The sequence below is a fragment of the Heterodontus francisci genome, chromosome 7 (genome assembly GCF_036365525.1).
Source record: "Heterodontus francisci isolate sHetFra1 chromosome 7, sHetFra1.hap1, whole genome shotgun sequence".
Classification (NCBI taxonomy): Eukaryota; Metazoa; Chordata; class Chondrichthyes; order Heterodontiformes; family Heterodontidae; genus Heterodontus; species Heterodontus francisci.
In genome coordinates this window covers 29,325,396-29,346,075 of record NC_090377.1, presented here as the reverse complement: position 1 = coordinate 29,346,075, position 20,680 = coordinate 29,325,396, and the positions used below count along the sequence as shown (strand labels likewise).

Here is a 20,680-nt window from a genome sequence, read left to right as displayed (position 1 = left end):
TCATCACCTCATTCCATGACAATATGAAAGGCACAATTCAGCATAGCGGCACCTCATCAGACCCCTTTCCTATCCTGAGTGGCGTGAAACATATCTGTGTTCTCGCACCCACACTGTTTGGGATTTTCTTCTCCCTGCTGCTCTCACATGCGTTCAAATCGTCAGAAGAAGGAATTTTCCTCCACACAAGATCAGGTGGCAGGTTGTTTAACCTTGCCCATCTAAGAGCGAAGACCAAAGTACGGAAAGTCCTCATCAGGGAACTCCTCTTTGCTGACGATGCTGCTTTAACATCTCACACTGAAGAGTGTCTGCAGAGTCTCGTTGACAGGTTTGCGGCTGCCTGCAACGAATTTGGCCTAACCATCAGCCTCAAGAAAATGAACATCATGGGACAGGAAGTCAGAAATGCTCCATCCATAAATATCGGGGACCACGCTCTGGAAGTGGTTCAAGAGTTCACCAACCTAGGCTCAACTATCACCAGTAACCTGTCTCTAGATGCAGAAATCAAGAAGAGCATGGGAAAGGCTTCCACTGCTATGTCCAGACTGGCCAAGAGAGTGTGGGAAAACGGCGCACTGACACGGAACACAAAGGTCTGAGTGTATCAAGCCTGTGTCCTCAGTATCTTGCTCTATGGCAGCGAGGCCTGGACAACGTATGTCAGCCAAGAGCGACGTCTCAATTCATTCCATCTTCTCTGCCTCCGGAGAATACAAAGAACAAAGAACAGTACAGCACAGGAACAGGCCATTCGGCCCTCCAAGCCTGTGCCGATCTTGATGCCTGCCTAAACTAAAACCTTCTGCACTTCCGGGGTCCGTATCCCTCTATTCCCTTCCTCTTCATGTATTTGTCAAGATGCCACTTAAAATTCTCTGTGGTACCTGCTTCCACCACCTCCCCCGGCAGCAAGTGCCAGGCACTCACCACCCTCTGTGGAAAGAACTTGCCTCGCACATCCCCTCTAAACTTTGCCCCTCTCACCTTAAACCTATGTCCCCTAGTAACTGACACTTCCACCCTGGGAAAAAGCTTCTGACTATCCACTCTGTCCATGCCGCTTATAACTTTGTAAACCTCTATCATGTCGCCCCTCCACCTCCGTCGTTCCAGGGAAAACAATCCGAGTTTATCCAACCTCTCCTCATAGCTAATGCCCTCCAGGCCAGGCAACATCCTGGTAAAGCTCTTCTGTACCCTCTCCAAAGCCTCCATGTCCTTCTGGTAGTGTGGCGACCAGAATTGCACGCAATATTCTAAGTGTGGCCTAACTAAAGTTCTGTACAGCTGCAGCATGACTTGCCTATTTTTATACACTATGCCCCGACCGATGAAGGCAAGCATGCCGTATGCCTTCTTGACTACCTTATCCACCTGCGTTGCCACTTTCAGTGACCTGTGAACCTGTACGCCCAGATCTCTCTGCCTGTCAATACTCCTAAGGGTTCCGTCATTTACTGTATACTTCCTATCTGCATTAGGCCTTCCAAAATGCATTACCTCACATTTGTCCGGATTAAACTCCATCTGCCATTTCTCCACCCAATTCTCCAACTGATCTATATCCTGCTGTATCCTCTGACAATCCTCATCACTGTCCGCAACTCCACCAACCTTTGTGTCGTCCGCAAACTTACTAATCAGACCATCTACATTTTCCTCCAAATCATTTATATATACTACAAACAGCAAAGGTCCCAGCACTGATCCCTGCGGAACACCAATAGTCACATCCCTCCATTCAGAAAAGCACCCTTCCACTGCTATCCTCTGTCTTCTATGACCGAGCCAGTTCTATATCCATCTTGCCAGCTCACCTCTGCTTCCATGTGACTTCACCTTTTGTATCAGTCTGCCATGAGGGACCTTGTCAAAGGCTTTACTGAAGTCCATATAGATAACATCCACTGCCCTCCCTTCATCAATCATCTTTGTCACTTCCTCAAAAAACTCAATCAAATTAGTGAGACATGACCTCCCCTTCACAAAACCATGCTGCCTCTTGCTAATAAGTCCATTTGTTTCCAAATGGGAGTAAATCCTGTCCCGAATAATCCTCTCTAATAATTTCCCTACCACTGACGTAAGGCTCACCGGCCTATAATTTCCTGGATTATCCTTGCTACCCTTCTTAAACAAAGGAACAACATTGGCTATTCTCCAGTCCTCTGGGACCTCACCTGTAGCCAATGAGGATGCAAAGATTTCTGTCAAGGCCCCAGCAATTTATTCCTTTGCCTCCCTCAGTATTCTGGGGTAGATCCCATCAGGCCCTGGGGACTTATCTACCTTAATGCTTTGCAAGACACCCAACACCTCCTCCTTTTTGATAATGAGATGACTGAGACTATCTACACTCCCTTCCCTAGGCTCATCATCCACCAAGTCCTTCTCTTTGGTGAATACTGATGCAAAGTACTCATTTAGTACCTCGCCCATTTCCTCTGGCTCCACACATAGATTCCCTTCTCTGTCCTTGAGTGGGCCAACCTTTTCCCTGGTTACCCTCTTGATCTTGGCATCAGGTGGCAGGACCGTATCTCCAACACAGAGGTCCTCGATGCGGCCAACGTCCCCAGCTTATACACACTAGTGAGTCAGCTGCGCTTGAGATGGCTTGGCCATGTGAGCCGCATGGAAGCTGGCAGGATCCCCAAAGACACATTGTACAGCGAGCTCGCCACCGGTATCAGACCCACCGGCCGTCCAGGTCTCCACTTTAAAGACGTCTGCAAACGCGACATGATGTCCTGTGACATTGATCACAAGTCGTGCGAGTCAGTTGCCAGCGATCGCCAGAGCTGGCGGGCAGCCATAAAGGCGGGGCTAAAGTGTGGCAAGTCGAAGAGACTTAACAGTTGGCAGGAAAAAAGACAGAAGCGCAAGGGGAGAGCCAACTGTGTAACAGCCCCGACAACCAATTTTATCTGCAGCACTTGTGGAAGAGTCTGTCACTCTAGAATTGGCCTTTATAGCCACTCCAGGCTCTGCTCCACAAACCACTGACCACCTCCAGGCGCTTACCCATTGTCTCTCGAGACAAGGAGGCCAAAGAAGAAGAAGAATGCGCTTCAAAACCTCCAACACCTCCTCCTTTGTAATGTTGATATTCTGCAGGAAGGTGTTCCTTCCCTCTCTGAACTTGAGCATGTATCAAAACTATAGTGGAAAATTATGATATACACAATGGATCAGTCTACAGCCATTAAGAGAACTTTTCATTTTAAAACCTTCATTGCAACTGAAAACTAAATGATGAACAAAGATTTTAAAGGGAAAAAAAGGCAGTGCAAGAAACAATGGGTTGGATTTTAAGAGCCTGCTGCCGATCTTGGCGGCGAACTTAATAAATGACGGCCAAAGAGCGACCGCAATCTCATTTAAGTAGCCAGGGCAGCCCACCCCCCCCACCGCCCAGTCTCGTGGAGGGGGCAGGCTGTTCATCCATGGTAATGGCGTCAGCTGCCAGCCTTGCCAGCACATTTAAATTTTTAAACAAATACCCCCCAAAATTAAATAAATAAATTTCTTATGCCCTTCTTCCCCCTCCCCCACCACAATAACAATTGCATTAACTGTTTGACCTTTCCCCCAAAACATTTACCTTTTATATCTGCCCTTCCCCCCCCCCCCAAATTGAAGTGGAACCCTTCCCACCAGCCCCTACACTATTACGCATATTTGACCGCACCCCGCACTGAAAATCTTACCTCCTTCCCCCCTCCTCACCAGTGTCATGCTGCCTTTCCCTGGACGGGGAATTGAAGGTGCAGGAGTGCCGGCCGACACGCTTGACCCTCAAGATTGGAGGTAAGTCTATGTAAATTAATTAATTTTATTTATTTGAATATTTTATTTGAGGTCCTGTCACCCAGTGGCGGGGGGGGCGGCGGTGGTTGGGTGGTGGGGCGCCGTTACGGGCCTTCTGGCGTCGAAGTCCGTGGTGGGCCTCCTCCGGACCCATCTTCAGGTACCCCTCCGCCACAGATCACCACGTAAAATCCAGCCTAATTTTTTTTTTCCAGTTCTAATAACATGCATGCAGATTGCATAGAATTACATAAAATCTACAGGACAGAAACAGACCATTTGGACAAACTGGTTCATGCTGGTGTTTAAACTCCACCCGATCCCAATTACCTCTTCCCACCCCAACCCCATATCTTCTTTTGGGCCTCCTTATCTCGAGAGACAATGGATACGCGCCTGGAGGTGGTCAGTGGTTTGTGAAGCAGCGCCTGGAGTGGCTATAAAGGCCAATTCTGGAGTGACAGGCTCTTCCACAGGTGCTGCAGAGAAATTTGTTTGTTGGGGCTGTTGCACAGTTGGCTCTCCCCTTGCGCCTCTGTCTTTTTTCCTGCCAACTACTAAGTCTCTTCGACTCGCCACAATTTAGCCCTGTCTTTATGGCTGCCCGCCAGCTCTGGCGAATGCTGGCAACTGACTCCCACGACTTGTGATCAATGTCACACGATTTCATGTCGCGTTTGCAGACGTCTTTATAACGGAGACATGGACGGCCGGTGGGTCTGATACCAGTGGCGAGCTCGCTGTACAATGTGTCTTTGGGGATCCTGCCATCTTCCATGCGGCTCACATGGCTCACATATCACTCTAGTGTATTCTCTACTCCCTCTTGTCAACAGCACAGTCTCCCCTTAATTGTCGCATCAGCTACTCCATGTGGCAGCAACTTTCAAATTCACACCATTCCCCTTGTAATGAAATTCCCCCTACATATTTGATCTGTTAATGGCTATTTTATATATAATCTGCTTGTTGTGAACCCACCCTCAGATGGATACAAAATAAAAACAGAAAGTGCTCAAATTACTCAGCAGATCAGGCAGCATCTGGGGAGAGAGAAGCAGAGTTAACGTTTCAGGTCTGTGACCTTTCATCAGAACTGGCAAAGATAAGAAAAGTATTAGGTTTTAAGCAAGTAAAGGGGCGGGTGAGGGGGAGGGATGGCGTGGGGTGATGGTGGGGAAGAGAACAAAAGGGAAGGTGTGTGATAGAGCAGAGGGCAGGAAAGATTAAATATCAAAGCTTTTCTGGGATGAAAGCAAAGAGTGTGTTCACGCTTGTGGTGAAAGACAAAGCATTAGTCCAGAGAGAGTGTTAATGGCAGAATAATCACAGAATCACAGAATAATACAGTGCAGAAGAGGCCCTTCGGCCCATCGAGTCTACACCGATGCATTAAAACACCTGACCTGTCTACCTAAACCCATTTGCCAGCACTTGGCCCATAGCCTTGAATGTTATGACGTGCCAAGTGCTCATTCAGGTACTTTTTAAAGGATGTGAGGCAACCCGCCTCTACCACCCTCCCAGGCAGGGCATTCCAGACCGTTACCACCCTCTGGGTAAAAAAGTTCTTCCTCAAGTCCCCCTTAAACCTCCCACCCCTCACCTAAAACTTGTGACCTCTCGGAACAGACCCTTCAACTAAGGGGAACAGCTGCTCCCTATCCACCCTGTCCATGCCCCTCATAATCTTGTACACCTCGATCAGGTTACCCCTCAGTCTTCTCTGCTCCAGCGCAAACAACCCAAGCCTATCCAACCTCTGTTCATACTTAAATGTTTCATCCCAGGCAACATCCTGGTGAATCGCCTCTGCACCCCCTCCAATGCAATCACATCCTTCCTATAATGTGGCGACCAGAATTGCACACAGTACTCCAGCTGTGGCTTTACCAAAGTTTTGTACAACTCCAACATGACCTCCCTGTTTTTGTAATCTATGCCTCGATTGATAAAGGCAAGTGTCCCATATGCCTTTTTCACCACCCTATTAACCTGCCCTTCTGCCTTCAGAATAATGCGCAGCTCTATCTAAAAGCACAACATGAAAAACAGGCACATGGTTAAAGAAAAATATAATAATTTAAAAAAGAAATTACAAATTTTTAAAAAGGGCCAGTCATGCTCTAAAATCGTTTAACTCAATTTTGAGTCCACAAGGCTGTAGAGTGTTTAATCGAAAGATGAAATGCTGCTCCTCGAGCATGCGTTGGTGTTCACTGGAACACTGCAGCACGCCAAGGACAGAAATGTGGGCATGAGAGCAGGGTGGTGTGTTGAAATGGCAAGCAACCAGAAGTTTGAGGTCGTACTCTCGGGCTGAGCGGAGGTGTTCCGCAAAGCGATCACCCAATCTACGTTTGGTCTCCCCAATGTAGAGGCGACCATATTGTAAGCAGCGAATACAGTATACTAAATTGAAGGAAATACAAGTAAATCGTTGCTTCACCTGGAAGGAGTGTTTGGGGCCTGTGATTGCATGCAAAGGGGATGAGGTGTCTGGGTGATGGAGGAGTGGACAGGGTATCGTGGAGGGAACGATCCCTTTGGAACGCTGACCGGCAGGGGTAGGGAAGATGTGTTTGGTGGTGGCATCACGCTGGATGTGGCGGAAATGGCGGAGGATACAGTTTTGCCACTTCCATCCTGTCAACATTTTAAAGACTTTTATCAGGTCTCCTCTTAGTCAACAACAACAGCTTGTATTTATATAGCACCTTTAACATAATAAAACGTCCCAAGGCACTTCACAGGAGCATTATAAAACAAAATATATCACCGAGCCACATAAGGAGATGTTAGGCCAGGCGACCAAAAGCTTGGCCAAAGAGGTAGGCTTTAAGGAGTGTCTTAAAGGAGGAAAGTGAGATAGAGAGGCGGAGAGGTATAGGGAAGAATTCCAGAACATAACCCTAGGCAACTGGCCACCAATGGTGGAGCCACTCCAATTAGAAATACTCAGCAGGCCACAATTTGATGAGCGTAAATATCTTGGAGGTAGCTGGAGTAGTTTACAGAGATAGGGAGGGGCAAAGCCATGGAGCGATTTGGAAACAAGGATGGGAATTTCAAAATCAAGACATTTCTTGACCGGGAGCAAATGCAGGTCAGCAAGCGGGGAGGAATGGAACTTGGTGCGAGTTATAATTGAGACAGCAGAGTTTTGGATGACTTCAAGTTTACAGAGGGTAGAATGTGGGAGACCTGTCAGGAATGCATTGGAATTGTCAAGTCCAGTGATAACAAAGGTATAAATGAGGGTTTCCATAGCTGATGAGCTGAGGCCAGGGTGAAGTTGAGTGATTTTATGGCGGTGGAAGTAGTCTTCTCTTTTCCAGGGCAGTCTACTCAATCTTCCTGGATAGTTATATCTTCCTAAAATATCTTCAGGCACCATGCTTGTAAATCTTTTTTGTATTTTCCTTTAATGTCCTTTTGTAGTATGGAGCTTAGCTTTCAGTGTGTTGTTCACAGAAAAGCTTACAACTGGGTGCTGACTGGAACCTGCAGAGTATTTCCAACGTTTTTCTACTTTAGTTTCAACACTTGCAAGTTTTTTTCCATTTTTATTTATGAAAAATACGAGTTCAAAGTTGGTGATGAGTTCCACCCAAGTTGTCACTTTTGCATAAATTTGGCACCATAAATTGGGTTGTTATCTCACAAGCCTGCAAACTGCTGCTATTAAATTGTCTAGGATACTTCAGACAGTGCACTCAGCATTGTTTCACAGCAGGAGAAGTATTATCAAGGAACCAACAGGACAAGAGTATTTCCTCAGTAATTGTGTGGAATTAGTTTTACAGTCCTCTGTTTATTACAAATTAGGATCCTGTGATTCAATAAGATGGGATTCTTGGAGCAGCAGCAGGAAGCTGTGAGAAAATGCAGTAAAGCCAGTGGAAGTCTTGCTTTGTAGGTTTTGATGTTCCTTGTCCTTGTCATTAAACCCTGTGTTTTCTTGTCCAACCGGCTTTTTGGATTGGAGATCAATGTCCTTATCTGCTGACTCTCTAAACAGACATTTTTCTTCTCATATATTCCTATAATTTAATATGACCAAAGTGTTTGAAACTGGCCAGTTCAGTTAAGGAGTTTGCTTAGCTGATCCCAGCCAGAGCAACGATTGAGGTATTAATACTAAAGTGTTAACATTGGCTGCAGACCCTGAGGGAAAAGAAAACCAGGCAGTCAAGAAAGAACATGCACATTTCGCGTCTTTTGTGACCTTCAGATGCCTCAAAGTGCCTTACAGCCAAAGACATACTTATTGAAATGCAGTCACTGTTGTAATGTAAGGTACACAACAGCCAATGTGTGCAGAGCAAGATCCCACAAACAGAAATGAGGTAACGACCACATAATCTGTTTTAGTGATGTTGGTTGAGGGATAAATATTGGCTAGGCGACCTCCTTTGCTCTTCTTTGAAATAGTGCTGTGGAATCTTTATGTTAACCTGAGAGGGCAGAAAAGCCTTGGCCTCACATGAAAATGGTAAATATTCCCAATCTGATCACTATTCAGTAATCTTTGCTGGAAATGCATGCATGTGGGCATTACATAAGGACAGAGTCAGAGTTAGCTGTGATAGACCCATCAGGGGGTAGCCAGGGCTACGTATGGAAATATTTTTATATGAGGAAGCAAATCAACTGTCATAGCAGTAGCTCATGGTGCAACAGCTGTCTTACTGTCCCTCAAAGGATCTGGCTGAGAGATTATTACAAGTCCAACTAGTACTGTTGTCTATATGGCAGCACTCTTGTCTCTGAGATAGGGGTCCAATATCATTCCTTTCGTCACAAGTTCATTTTATTTAAAATATATACTGAGTTGACTGAACTCAGTTTTTTGAGCAGCAGCATGTGAGAGTACATTTGATGTTACTTAGTAATGGCTAAGTGTGGGTGTTTGCTTTGCTTTCTGTGATTTAAATTACCATTATATGCATAAAGAAGGAAGGATCCATCAACATTGTACTTTCTGTTTAATAAATTAGTAATAACAACAGCTTATGTTTATGTGGTACCTCTTAATGTTAAAAAAAGACTTCTTGAGACAGAAAAGGTTAGGAGGAGTCGCTGGAAACTTGTTGATAAGATGTATTTTGAGGAAGGCCTAGAGTTTTCTCTGCAGTTTCTCCCCAGATACAGCTGCAATCTGGAGGCAAATTAATAATAATAACAACAACTTGCATTTATATAGCAAATTTAACATAGTAAAACATCCCTATGCTCTTCACAAGAATGCTGTTAAACAAAATTTGACACCGAGCCACATAGATTATTAGGACAGATGACTAAAAGCTTGGTCAAATGGGTCAGTTTTAAAGAGCATCATAAATGTGGAAAGAAAGGTCAAGTGGCAGAGATGTTTAAGGAAGGAATTCCAGAGCTTAGGGCCTAGACAGCTGAAGGTATGGCTGCCAGTGGTGGTGTGATGAAAGTCAGAGGTGCACAAGAGGACAGAATTGGAGGAGCCCAGGGATCTCAGAGAGTTGTAAGGCAGAAGGTTATTTCAGAGATAGGAAGGGGAGAGGCCATGGAGCAATTTGAAAACAAGGATGAGAATTTTAAAATCAAGATCTTGTTGGAGGCAGGCAGTGTTACAGAGGTGGAAGTAGGCTGTCTTGGTAGAGTGGATATGGGGTTGGAAGCTCATTTCAGGGTCAAATAGGACACCATTGTTACAAATGGTCTAGTTCAGTCTCAGACTGTGACCAGGGAGAGGAATGGAGTGGCTAAGGAAAGGTGTTTGTGGTGGGGACTGAAGACAATGGCTTTGGTCTTCCTAACATTTAGTTGGAGACAGTAGAGGAGTCGAGAGAGGTGATGGAGAGGTAGAGTCGGGTGTTGTCAGTGTACATGTGGAACTTGATATGTTTTTGGATGGTGTTGCTGAGAGGCAGTACATAGATGAGAAACAAGAAGGAGTCAAGGCCAAATGCTTGGGGGACTTCAGAGGTAACAGTAGGGGAACGGGAACTGGATAGATAAAAATGGAACCAGGCGATGTTTTAAAAGAATTTTGGGTGTAAGTGAGCAACTTGCATAACTGCAATACACCCAGGATCTTTTATGTGTGTCCATCAAACTCTTTTTCTGAATGAATCTACAACTCCTAAAACTGGTCACGCCCAATTCTCAAATGTGAATATCTTCCAAGTGCACGTGACCGGGGTCACCTCTCAACATTACGAAGATACGAAGAATGACGGACAGGAAAAGACCCTCTGGTTCATCCAGTCAGTCCCAAACAACATCAATAGCTTGATGCATCGCAATATATACACTCCGCAAGCCACTCAAAAGTCAAATGGTCTCCTGAGGTTGGGGGTGAGGGGTGGGTGCGAGGGGGTGGGGTTGCAAACCAGATAAACTACAGAAACAAAATCTGAAGAATTCCCCTCCGACACCTTTAGCTGATCAAAACTAGTCCAGTAGACCATTCTGGCCCTGATTAATAGGAACATAGGAGCAGGAGTAGGCCATTCAGCCCATCGACCCTGCTCCATCAGTTAGATCATGGCTGATCATCTACCTCAATGCCACTTTCCCGTGCCATCCCCATATCCCTTGATGTCATTTAGTATCCAGATATCTATGGATTTCTATCTTGAACATGCTCAATGATTGAGCTTCCACAGCCCTCTGGGGTAGAGAATTCCAAAGATTCACCACCACCTTCTGAGTGAAGAAGTTCCTCCTCATTTCAGTCTTATAGTCTGCCCCTTATATTACACAGAATCTACTTTTGTACGAGGTGATCTCCGTTCCAGCCAGAAACCAGTCCAGCTCTCATTTGATGGGATTCAGCAACTCAGTGTTCACCGCATGAACTAGCAGTCTGTTCAACCAGTCAACTATTCTTTGGGAAAAGAACCACCTCCTAACATCTAACTTAGCTTTGTCCTGACAGAAATTGAGATTGCGGCCCCTAATTTTACTGAACCTATTTAGCTGCTGCCCGTGTCTTAACTTGCACCAAGTCCCATTCACCTATCACTCCTGTGCTCGCTGACCTACGTTGGCTCCCAGCCAAACAATGTCTTGATTCTAAAATTCTCATCCTTGTTTTCAGATCCCTCCATGACCTCACCCATCCCTATCTCTGTAATCTTCTGCAGCCCCCAACCCTCCGAGATATCTGGGCTCCTTTAATTCTGGCCTGTTGCGCATCCCTGAATTTAATCGCTCCACCATTGGTGGATGAGTCTTCAGTTGCCTCGGCTATAAGCTTTGGAATACTTTCCCTATACCTTTTCGCCTCTCAACCTCACTTTCCTCCTTCAAGACACTCCTTAAAACGTACCTCTTTGATCAAGTTTTTGGTCATCTGACATACCTTCTTATGTGGCTTGGTGTCATATTTTGTTTTATAATGCTCCTGTGAAGTGCCTTGGGGCACTTTATTACATTAAAAGTGCCATATAAATATAAGTTGGTGGTGTTGGCAAAAACTGTTATGTGAGTGTTTCTATTTTTCTTTGCAAAAAGTGCTTTGCTGATATTTGAATTGTAGACTGAGTGATATGTGCACAGATTGCAAGGCACCTCTTTCCAAGCAGCTCAACAGAAAAATGACAGGAAGATTTATGACTGTCACATGACTTGATTGCAGGTTTTAGTTTCACTTTGCATTGTGAAAGAAGTGTGGGCTAGACCAGCAGCATGCAATGAGCTGGCTGGGACCTGTTTTGCAGACCAAATAAAAGATCTACTGTCTGTAAAAGAAGACTTGCCACTACTGGAAAAAGAAATCCTACATTTGAGGTGGTGGCTATGGTCTACCTGGAGAGGGGCAAGGACCCCTGGAGAGGGAAAAGACCCAGGAAAAGAGGAGTTGCTACACTCTGTGGAGGAAAACTGCTTTGCAGAGAGGATGCCCTGCATTTTTGAAGGTAGCAGATTCCTATTGCCTCCAGTCTCTGAAGAATCCTGCCTCGAGTGATTCCTATTGCCTCTTGTGCTTTGGGAGGTCCTGAAAGCTCAAGAAAGCTTCTATTGCTAGACTGCTATTTTAAAACCCAATTAGACTTTGTTGCTACACTCTTGCTGAAAGACCTGTGTGACGTCTACAGCAGACAAATTGCTTTGAATGCCTAACCATCACAGACTGTTCATCAACTTCGATTGGAGAGACTTCGAGTGACATCTGACTATTCGACTCTGGGACACCTCACCCACCCGGAAATATCCTATCAGATCGTGACAACCGAATTATTTTATAATTCCTAAGTAACAGTTGTAACCTAAAAACATCCTTTTTTCCCTGTTAACCAGTTTTTGAATGTATGTGTGTGTGCATGAAGGTTAGAAGAATAAGAAGTTTGAGAAGAATCCTTTCACATATAGAGTTATCTCAGTATTATTTGAGACATAGTTTATTAATAAATAATTAATTTTGTTGTTGTTTAAAGAAACCTGGTTTGGTGTGTTTTACTCTGGGGGACAAATAGAGTGTTTAATTTGGCTATTTTCCGGTGGGTGGGAAACTTCACTAATATGCTGTGACCTGTGGAGTAGTGGGACTGAATTAACAGTGCATTACTCCCGCCTTGGTCATAAAACTGTGTGCACAAACACAATCTATTGCTGTCATTATCTTATAAACTTCGATCAAATTGTTAACACTTGTCTATTGTCTATTGGAAAAATCCCCCATAGTAACGGGCACTGCCATGGTTGCGAGGTTTTATTAGCAGAGCACCTTCCTCATTAAATGGAGCCTCCGTGGTGCGGGCAGTCGATCCGGGTCTCTGCCTGCCCCGGGAAAGTTCCCCAGTGGCAATAATGAGTCAGGGAGCCAACCCAACATGGCTTCCCCCTATTCCCCAGCTCCCGTCTCCAAGCCTGCCACCACAGGGCTGGGAAAGTTCCGCTCAGGGTGTATGTAAGTGTGGGCGCATGTATGGAAAAAATTGTATCCTTAAAAATGTGTTTTGACTTCCTTCAGCAGCTACTTTGAGTGATGTCAATTATACAAAATAAAATCATATATTGCAGGTCTAGGGGAAAAGGTGGGGAGTGGGACGAGGTGAGATGTTCTTGCGGAGAGCTGGCACAGACACAACAGGCTGAATGGCCTCCTGTGCTGTAACCATTCTCTGATTCTATGAATTATACAGCACAGAAGGAGGCCAGCTCTTTGAATGAGCTATCCAATTAGACCCACACTCCTGCTCTTTCACCATAGCTCTGCAACTATCTCCCCTTTAAGCATTTAACCAATTCCCTTCAAAAGTTAATATTGAATTTGCTTCAACCACCCTTTGAGAAAGTGCATTCCTGATCATCATCAAACCTCATCTTACCCCTGGCCTTTTTGCCAATTATCTTTAATCAAAGAATTAATAAAGATTTCAACAGAGGAAGAGCTGAAGGTATAAGTAATCACATATCTCTTTTCCGGCAATGAATTATCAGCTGTTTATGTATTGGTTATACTTAATATTTATGTGAACAGGAAAATATTTTAACCAGTCAATAACAAAATTGTTTGCCAAATATTTAATTCTTTAGTTAACAGGCTGGAATGTTTTTATCTGTTTGGTTATCAATGAACCTGGAGGGTCAGTACTGACTGTCAAGGCCAATCACAGACTGGCCTGTGGCTGCTGCTGCGCCCAAGCAGGCAGTTAGGGCCTCCAGGCCTACCTGGAGTGCTGACTGCCCAGCCTGCCACTGGTGGTGGCCTCCAGGCACCTAAACTGGCCCCCGCCGCCTGTGGGAACCTGGAAGCTGACTGGGAAATTGTTGGCCTCCTTTAATTGGCCTCAACAGGTTCTTAATGAGCTGTGATGGCTACTTACTGCATGCGGGCAGATAGCCTGCAGCACCCACTCCCTCCACCCCCGGGCCCATCTCTGCAAAAATGACCTGCAGGCTGCATGGAGCCAGGGAACTAGCACACCTGGCTAGCGGGGCTATTTTTAGCTCCCTCCCACCTCTGATCCCAATCCTGGCTCCAGCAGTGGCAGAAAATCCAGCCCCATAAGTTCGCAGTTGTTCACAAATCTTGTGTAAAATGTAGAGCTGAATTACTCAGTGAACCCTCGTTTGTTTGTGATCCCCTGATTTGGCCTCATGGGATCTCATCTGTAATATAAGCGTCAATACTGGCTGAGAAGCTACATTCACCTACAAGGCAGAAGTCTGGAGTATGATGGAATACTTTCCACTTGCCTGCAGTAGCTGCAACAACACTCAGGAACCTCAGCAGTTTCCAGGGCAAGGCAATTTGCTTGATGGGTACCCTGCCCAATGGCTTAAACATCCAACAACGTGCCAAGGATTCTTCGACTGCACTTCCCAAACCTGATATCTCCACCATTTAGAAGGACAAGGACAGCAGGCGCAAGGGAACACAATCACCTCCAAGTCCCCTCCAGATCCTGACTTGGAGACATATCAGCATTCCTTAACTGTGGCTGGCTCAAAATATTGCAACTCCCTACCTAACAGTATTATGAGAATGCCTTCACCACCTGAACTGCATCAGTTAAAGAGGAAAGCTCAACCACTTTCTCAATGGCAACTAGGAATGGGCAATAAAATCTGGCCTTGCCAGCAAAGCTCACATGCCGAGAATCAATTTTTCAAAAAACACTTCATTTTGGGTTGCCATTAAGAAGCTGGTTCACAAGAAGACTAGTTACCTCTTACAAACAAAATGTCGCAGAACAGCTTATGGGAAACCTAAGAAATAAGTTCACTTTGACACCAATTCTACAATGTAAGACCAGCTTTAGTGCTGTAATTCCTACCTCTCCTTGTAAAACTTGGGTAATGACAGGTCATTCACTTATATTTAATTGTGAGGTTTGACCTAAACAGTTGACAGCTATTTGCCATCAGAAGGTGGGTGAATTTCTAAGAAACTGAAATATATTGGCCTTTCTCACAGGGAATGAATATTTCAGCAATGTTTCTATATAAAACCAAATTTAGGAGCCAATGTAAAATGAGGATTTCTTAGAACATGGGATAAGAATCCAGCCTCTTTGAGATTGAGAATGTTGATTAATTCTGCTAAATGGTATATTTCACTAGTTTGTAAGAACCAACCAAAGGGAAACCAGGCACCGTGGTGGAGACAGAATTCATTACATGTTCCAAATTTCCTGCCTTAAATGCCCATTAATTCTTTAAATCTCAATTGATTGATAACAGACTTAAAAGGACAATAAGTCACGTTTGCTCAGATGTTTCATCTGTCACTTTGATGGCTGTCCACCCTAAAAAAAAATTCCCCCCACAACCTTGTGGGCAACTTGTCATTTGCGTGAGTTAAACAGTATAATCAGACGGTAGCACATTCTTTAGTACAGTTCAGTTTCCACAGGAACTGAAAGGCAAAATGCAGCCCAGTGCTAAAAGTCTCAGCTGTTACTGTTCTCTCGGTTTAATTTTTGTCACTGGTTCCCTAGTTCTTATTTCTCCAACCAGAACATGTCATTTACTTTGACCACTTGAATTAAAATTCTGGTCACAAAGAACTGTGAGTGGGTAGTATAATTCCGAACTCTCAGTTTCTATGGAAATTGCTCATTAAGTGCCTTTCAATTGAGTAACAAAACAAACATCAAAGGACTGCTTTTTTCTACACAAGAATCAGAAGCTTGTAGCACCGTAGATAGTTGTCATACATTCCCAGCAGGGAGCTGAATTTACAGGGTTGGTAGAATCAATGCTATGATATTACAGCCCAATCTGCAACTGGCATTACCGGTGAGTACGGCTTTCAGAATGGAAGGTCGCGTGAGGTATATAATGGACGGCAGATCTGATACTATCAGCTTTCTACCCCTGCTAGAGTTGAAAATTACCCTCATAGTTTCAGCACAGTGAACAATGTACCTTCCTCCATTTTCTCTGAGGCACTCAGTGCTGTCTCATGCATGGGGTACAATAAATGAGCACCACATGTACTTCACACTATTTAAGTGGGATCCTAGACAGTGAGCATTGACAGTCTAATTAACTGTAGAGCTCTTTGTTCTTGTGCGGCACTCCAGGTAACAATATGGGCAAGGACGTACACAACATGCTTAGGAACCAAGTGAGGTTGGGACTGGTTGGAAGTGAAGTATTTGCTCTGTATCACCCTGCAACTTAATCATAAGGGTTGTTGTATATTATATGATTTCACATCACCATGAAGAGGCTATTGAATAATCCACAATAAAATTCAATTGAGGATGTGTTTCAACTGGTGGCTGTTTACTTTTGAAATGATGTTTGGATAGTGCAGCAGTAACATGGACTGGTTGCAGGCACTAGCTAATCGCAATCTTTCCTTAAGGAGCTTCGTACACTGAAGTGTTAAAGGTATTTGCCTGGGCTATAAGGTTTGGTAACCGTGGCAACATGACATTTCTCATGACAATAGCAGAACAGAGGGAGCAAAAGCTGTCATCTATTATCACACTCAACTAATCTAGGCTTAGGTACAGAAAAACCAAAGACTGGGCAAGCAGGATCTACATACAGGTTCAAGCGTCTCTGAAATCTTTCAAAGCGCTTGTGCTGCTGTCGGGTGAATTCCAGTGAAATCTTTTAATTACTTTGATGCAGCTGACAGTCATGTATATGATTGTTGGATCTCTTCCCAGCAATACCAGATCCTTAAATTCCGTATTCAATTCAAATGCAATTGAAGTAATCCTGTAATAAGCCGGCGCAGACACAATGGGCTGAATGGCCTCCTTCTATGCCATAACTTTTCTATGATTTTATGGTGAATAACTGTGAGTAGGCATTGTGGAATTGAGACTGCAGACAAGTCAATCTTGAAGATTGATCCTCAACCAGCCCACTTATCCAACTGCCCTTGCTCATTATTCCCAGTTCCCCAGCACAGTGCGACTGAAATCTATAATTATGCTTTGATCACACTTTGCGGATGAAAAGCAATTTATAATGGCAATGGGAGAATGCTTGTTTTTCTCCAGGCAACAACCTATTAACATTCCTGAGAATGCTACATTGTTAGTTTGCTTTAAATTACATAGAAAAACACTAATTAAAAGAGATTCTGCTTGTGTTTCAGAAACTCTTTTTCGGACCTTTGCAGCTTTCAAGACTCCCCACCACCGATTGTATAGAACTATTAAAGGGGAGCTTCACTGATATTCCTATGCCACGGGGTAGGGTAGCATACTGGGTGTGTTACTGGATGAGTAATCCAGAGCCTGTGCCAATGACTGGGAGACTCAAGTTCAAATTCCATAATGGGAGCTGCGGAGTTTAAATTCAATTAATTAAATACACCTGGAATATCATTAATGGTGACCACAGAACGACTGTATTGTTGTGAAATACCATCTGGTTTACTGATGTTCTTACCTGGTCTGGCCTGTATGTGATTCCAGACCCACAGTGATGTCATTGCCTAGCAAGCCACTATCAGGCTCACCACCACCACCTTCTCAAGGCAATTAGTGATAGGCGATAAATGCTGGCCTTACTAAGGACACCCACAACCTGTGAACGAGTAAAAAAAAAATCACACATTAGAGTGTCCCAAAGGGATTGTGTCCTTGCGTCCATCAATACTGCCTGTCCTGAGTTGAATCTGAATGTGCACCATACAGTTAATTAATTATGACATGCTTTGTTCAGGCAATTGGTATACAGTTGACATTAAGGAAATCCTCAGGCTTTTGCACTTCAATTTGTTGTGTGGGAATATTAAGGTTGAAATGTTACACGTATTTGAATCTACTTCTGACTGCTCCGAATTCATCAAAAATTTCTAAGATAACAGTTTTCATTCCTTCTACCTTGGCAGATTGTGCATCCAGAAACATAAATGACGATGTCAGAACACACTGTTATCTTGCCCAGTTTAAGAAATAAAGCTTAAAATCACTGCTATTCTAATGACAGTTAAGTAAAACCCTCCCAAGTCCTTGGATTGAGTTCATTTCTTTTAATATTGAATCTTTTGGGGTGATATGTTACACCAGGAGTAGCACCATCTCTACTAAACTGGTGCACATTTTGGAAGCGTTACCATCCCGGTTTTAATTTTGTCGTGTGGATGTAGAGTTAAGATTCCTTGGTACTTTACGGTGTGTGTGTTCCGTAGCCTTATTAAATGAGACTGTATGTGAAACAGCACGCTACTGTTCAGGCAAATTGAGATGGTTGGTAGTACTGAAAGAACAGTGACAGATTAATGTAAGGGTTTGCTTATAAAAACAAAAAGTGCTGGAAATACTCAGCAGGTCTGGCAGCATCTATGGAGAGAGAAACAGAGTTGACGTTTCAGGTCAGTGACCTTTCATCAGAACTGGCAAATGTTAGAAATGTAATAGGTTTTAAGCAAATAAAGCAGGGGTGGGGGAAAAGAGAACTAAAGGGAAGGTGTTGATAGGACAGAGGGTCAGGGAGATTAACTGACAAGGAGGTCATGGGGCAAGGGCAAAGGCAAAGAGTGTGCTAATGGTGAAAGACAAAGCATTAGTGCAGAGAGGGTGTAAAATGACAGAATAATGAACAGCCTTAGCCAAAAGCACAAACATGAAAAAAAAGTGGGCAGGCACATGGTAAAAAAATGATTTATGAAGCAAACTATGATTTGGTTATTATTTCTGTGGATTTACTGAACCTTTGAGTGCCACAGTATCATTTTTGCACTGGACCATTGAGTGTGATGAAAGAAACTATAAGCATCTGACCAGTGTAGCTCATCTGGTTTAAATGCAGTAGTACAGGAGAGCATGCCAGGAGCAGCACCAACCATATCTAAAAATGAATTGCCAACCTAATGAAGCTATAACACAGGACTGCATGCGTATTAAAAAGATAGAGCAAAGCAATCTCACATCCAACGAATCAGATCAAAGGTCTGCAGTCTTGCCACATCCAGATATGAATGGTGGACAATTAAACAACTAACCGGAGGAAGGGAAGCCCAGCACATAAGTGCAAAAGGCAAGGCTGAAGCATTTGCAACCATCTTCAGCCAGAAGTGGCGAGCGGATGATCCATCTCGGCCTCTCCCTGAGGTCCCCATCATCACAGATACCAGTCTTCAACCAATTTGACTCACTCCATGTGAAATCAAGAAATAGCTCAACGCATTGGATATAGTAAAGTTTATGGGCCCTGACAGCATCCCAGTTGTATTACTGAAGACTTGTGCTCCAGAACTAGCTGCATCCCTAGTCTAGCTGTCCCAGTACAGCTACAACACTGACATCTACCTGACAATGTGGAAGATTGTCCAGGTATGTCCTATCCACAAAAAGCAGGACAAATCAATGACAGTGCCATCAAGTGGTACTTACTCAGCAATAACCTGCTAACCGATGCTCAGTTTGAGTTCTTCCCGGGCTACTTGGCTAGAGAGCTCATTACAGCCTTGGTCCAAACATAGACAAAGGAGCTGAAGTCAAGGGGTGAAGTGAGAGTGACTATCCTTGACAACAAGGCAGCATTTGACTGAGTGTGGCATCAAGGAGCCTGAGCAAAATTGAAGTCAATGAGAATCAAGGAGGAAAGCTCTTCACTGGTTAGAGCCATACCTAGCACAAAGAAAGATGATTGTGGTTATTGAAAGCCAAACATCTCAGCCCCAGGAAATCGCTGCAGGAGTTCCTTAGGGTAGTGTCCTGGGTCCAACCATCTTCAGCTGCTCCATCATAACCTCAAAAGTGTAGATGTTTGCTGATAATGGCACAGTGTTCAGTTCCATTTGCAACTCTTCAGATCTGAAGCAGTCCATGCTCACGTGCAGCAAGAGCTGGACAATATTCAGGCTTGAGCTGGTAAGTGCCAGGCAATGACCATCTCCAACAAGACAGAATTTAACCACATCACCTTGATGTTCAACGACATTACCATCACTGAATCCCCCACCATCAACATCCTGAGAGTCACCATTGCCAGAAACTAAACTGGACCAGCCCTATAAATACTGTGGCTACAAGAGCAAATCAGAGGCTGCGAATTCTGCGGCATGTAATTCACCTCCTATCTCCCCAATGCTTGTCCACCATCTACAAGTCACAAGTCAGGAGTGTGATGCAATACTCTCCACTTGCCTGGATGGGTGCAGCTCCAACAACACTCAAGAAGCTCAACACTATCTAGGACAAAGCAACTCACTTGATCAGCAGCCTATCCACCACCTTAAACATTCACACCCTCCGCTACCAGCACACCGTAACATTAATATGTACCATCCACAAGATGCACTGTGGCAACTTGCCAAGACTCTGTCGACAATACCTTCCAAACCCATGACCTCGACCACCTAGAAGAACAAGGGAAGCAAATGCATGGGAACACCACCACCGACAAGTACCGCTACAAACCACACACCATCCTGACTTGGAACTATACACCGTTCCTTCACTGTCGCTGGGTCAAAATCTTGGAATTCCTCCCTAACAGCACTGTGGGTCTACCTATACCACCTGGACTGCAGCGGTTCAAGAAGGTAGCTCACCACCACCTTCTCAAGGGCAATTAGGGATTGGCAACAAATTCTGGCCTGGCCAGCAATGCTCACATCTGATGAATGAATAAAAAGAAATACATTCTACAGTGTATGGTGGAATGACCCTGTACTTATAAAAGAGCATATTTTCCACGAGCAAGACTATGGGAGATCATCTAGTCTTGTTTAATAATTAGCGTTTTAAAGTATTTCTCTCTTAGCCGATCCCTGCATTACTCTAAGATCATCCATGGACAGATACAGTGACAGACATGCCACAGAAACCCAGTGAAACTGCAGGGAAAAAGCACTGCATGGCTGTCTCAGTGCCCCTGCAGTGACATTAGTTCACATGCATGACAGTGGAGAAGACTTTTATTTTCTACCTAGTTTTATTTTTTTTTCAGCTGGTTT

General features: G+C 44.3%; 1 protein-coding gene across 4 annotated transcripts in view; it reads left to right on the top strand.

The window, feature by feature from the left end:
* The window catches only part of lypd6b (LY6/PLAUR domain containing 6B), a 191,461-nt gene that overhangs the window by 137,250 nt on the left and 33,531 nt on the right, over positions 1–20,680 (top strand). The window contains exon 1 of one of the 4 annotated variants that reach the window (XM_068034487.1): positions 3,747–3,816. The exons of 2 other annotated variants lie outside the window; for them this stretch is intronic. The gene's annotated coding sequence lies outside the window, so the exon portion shown is untranslated. Of the gene's footprint in view, positions 1–3,746; positions 3,817–15,483; positions 15,547–20,680 lie in introns of those variants that run through there. One more of the 4 variants, XM_068034488.1, reaches the window with a different exon arrangement.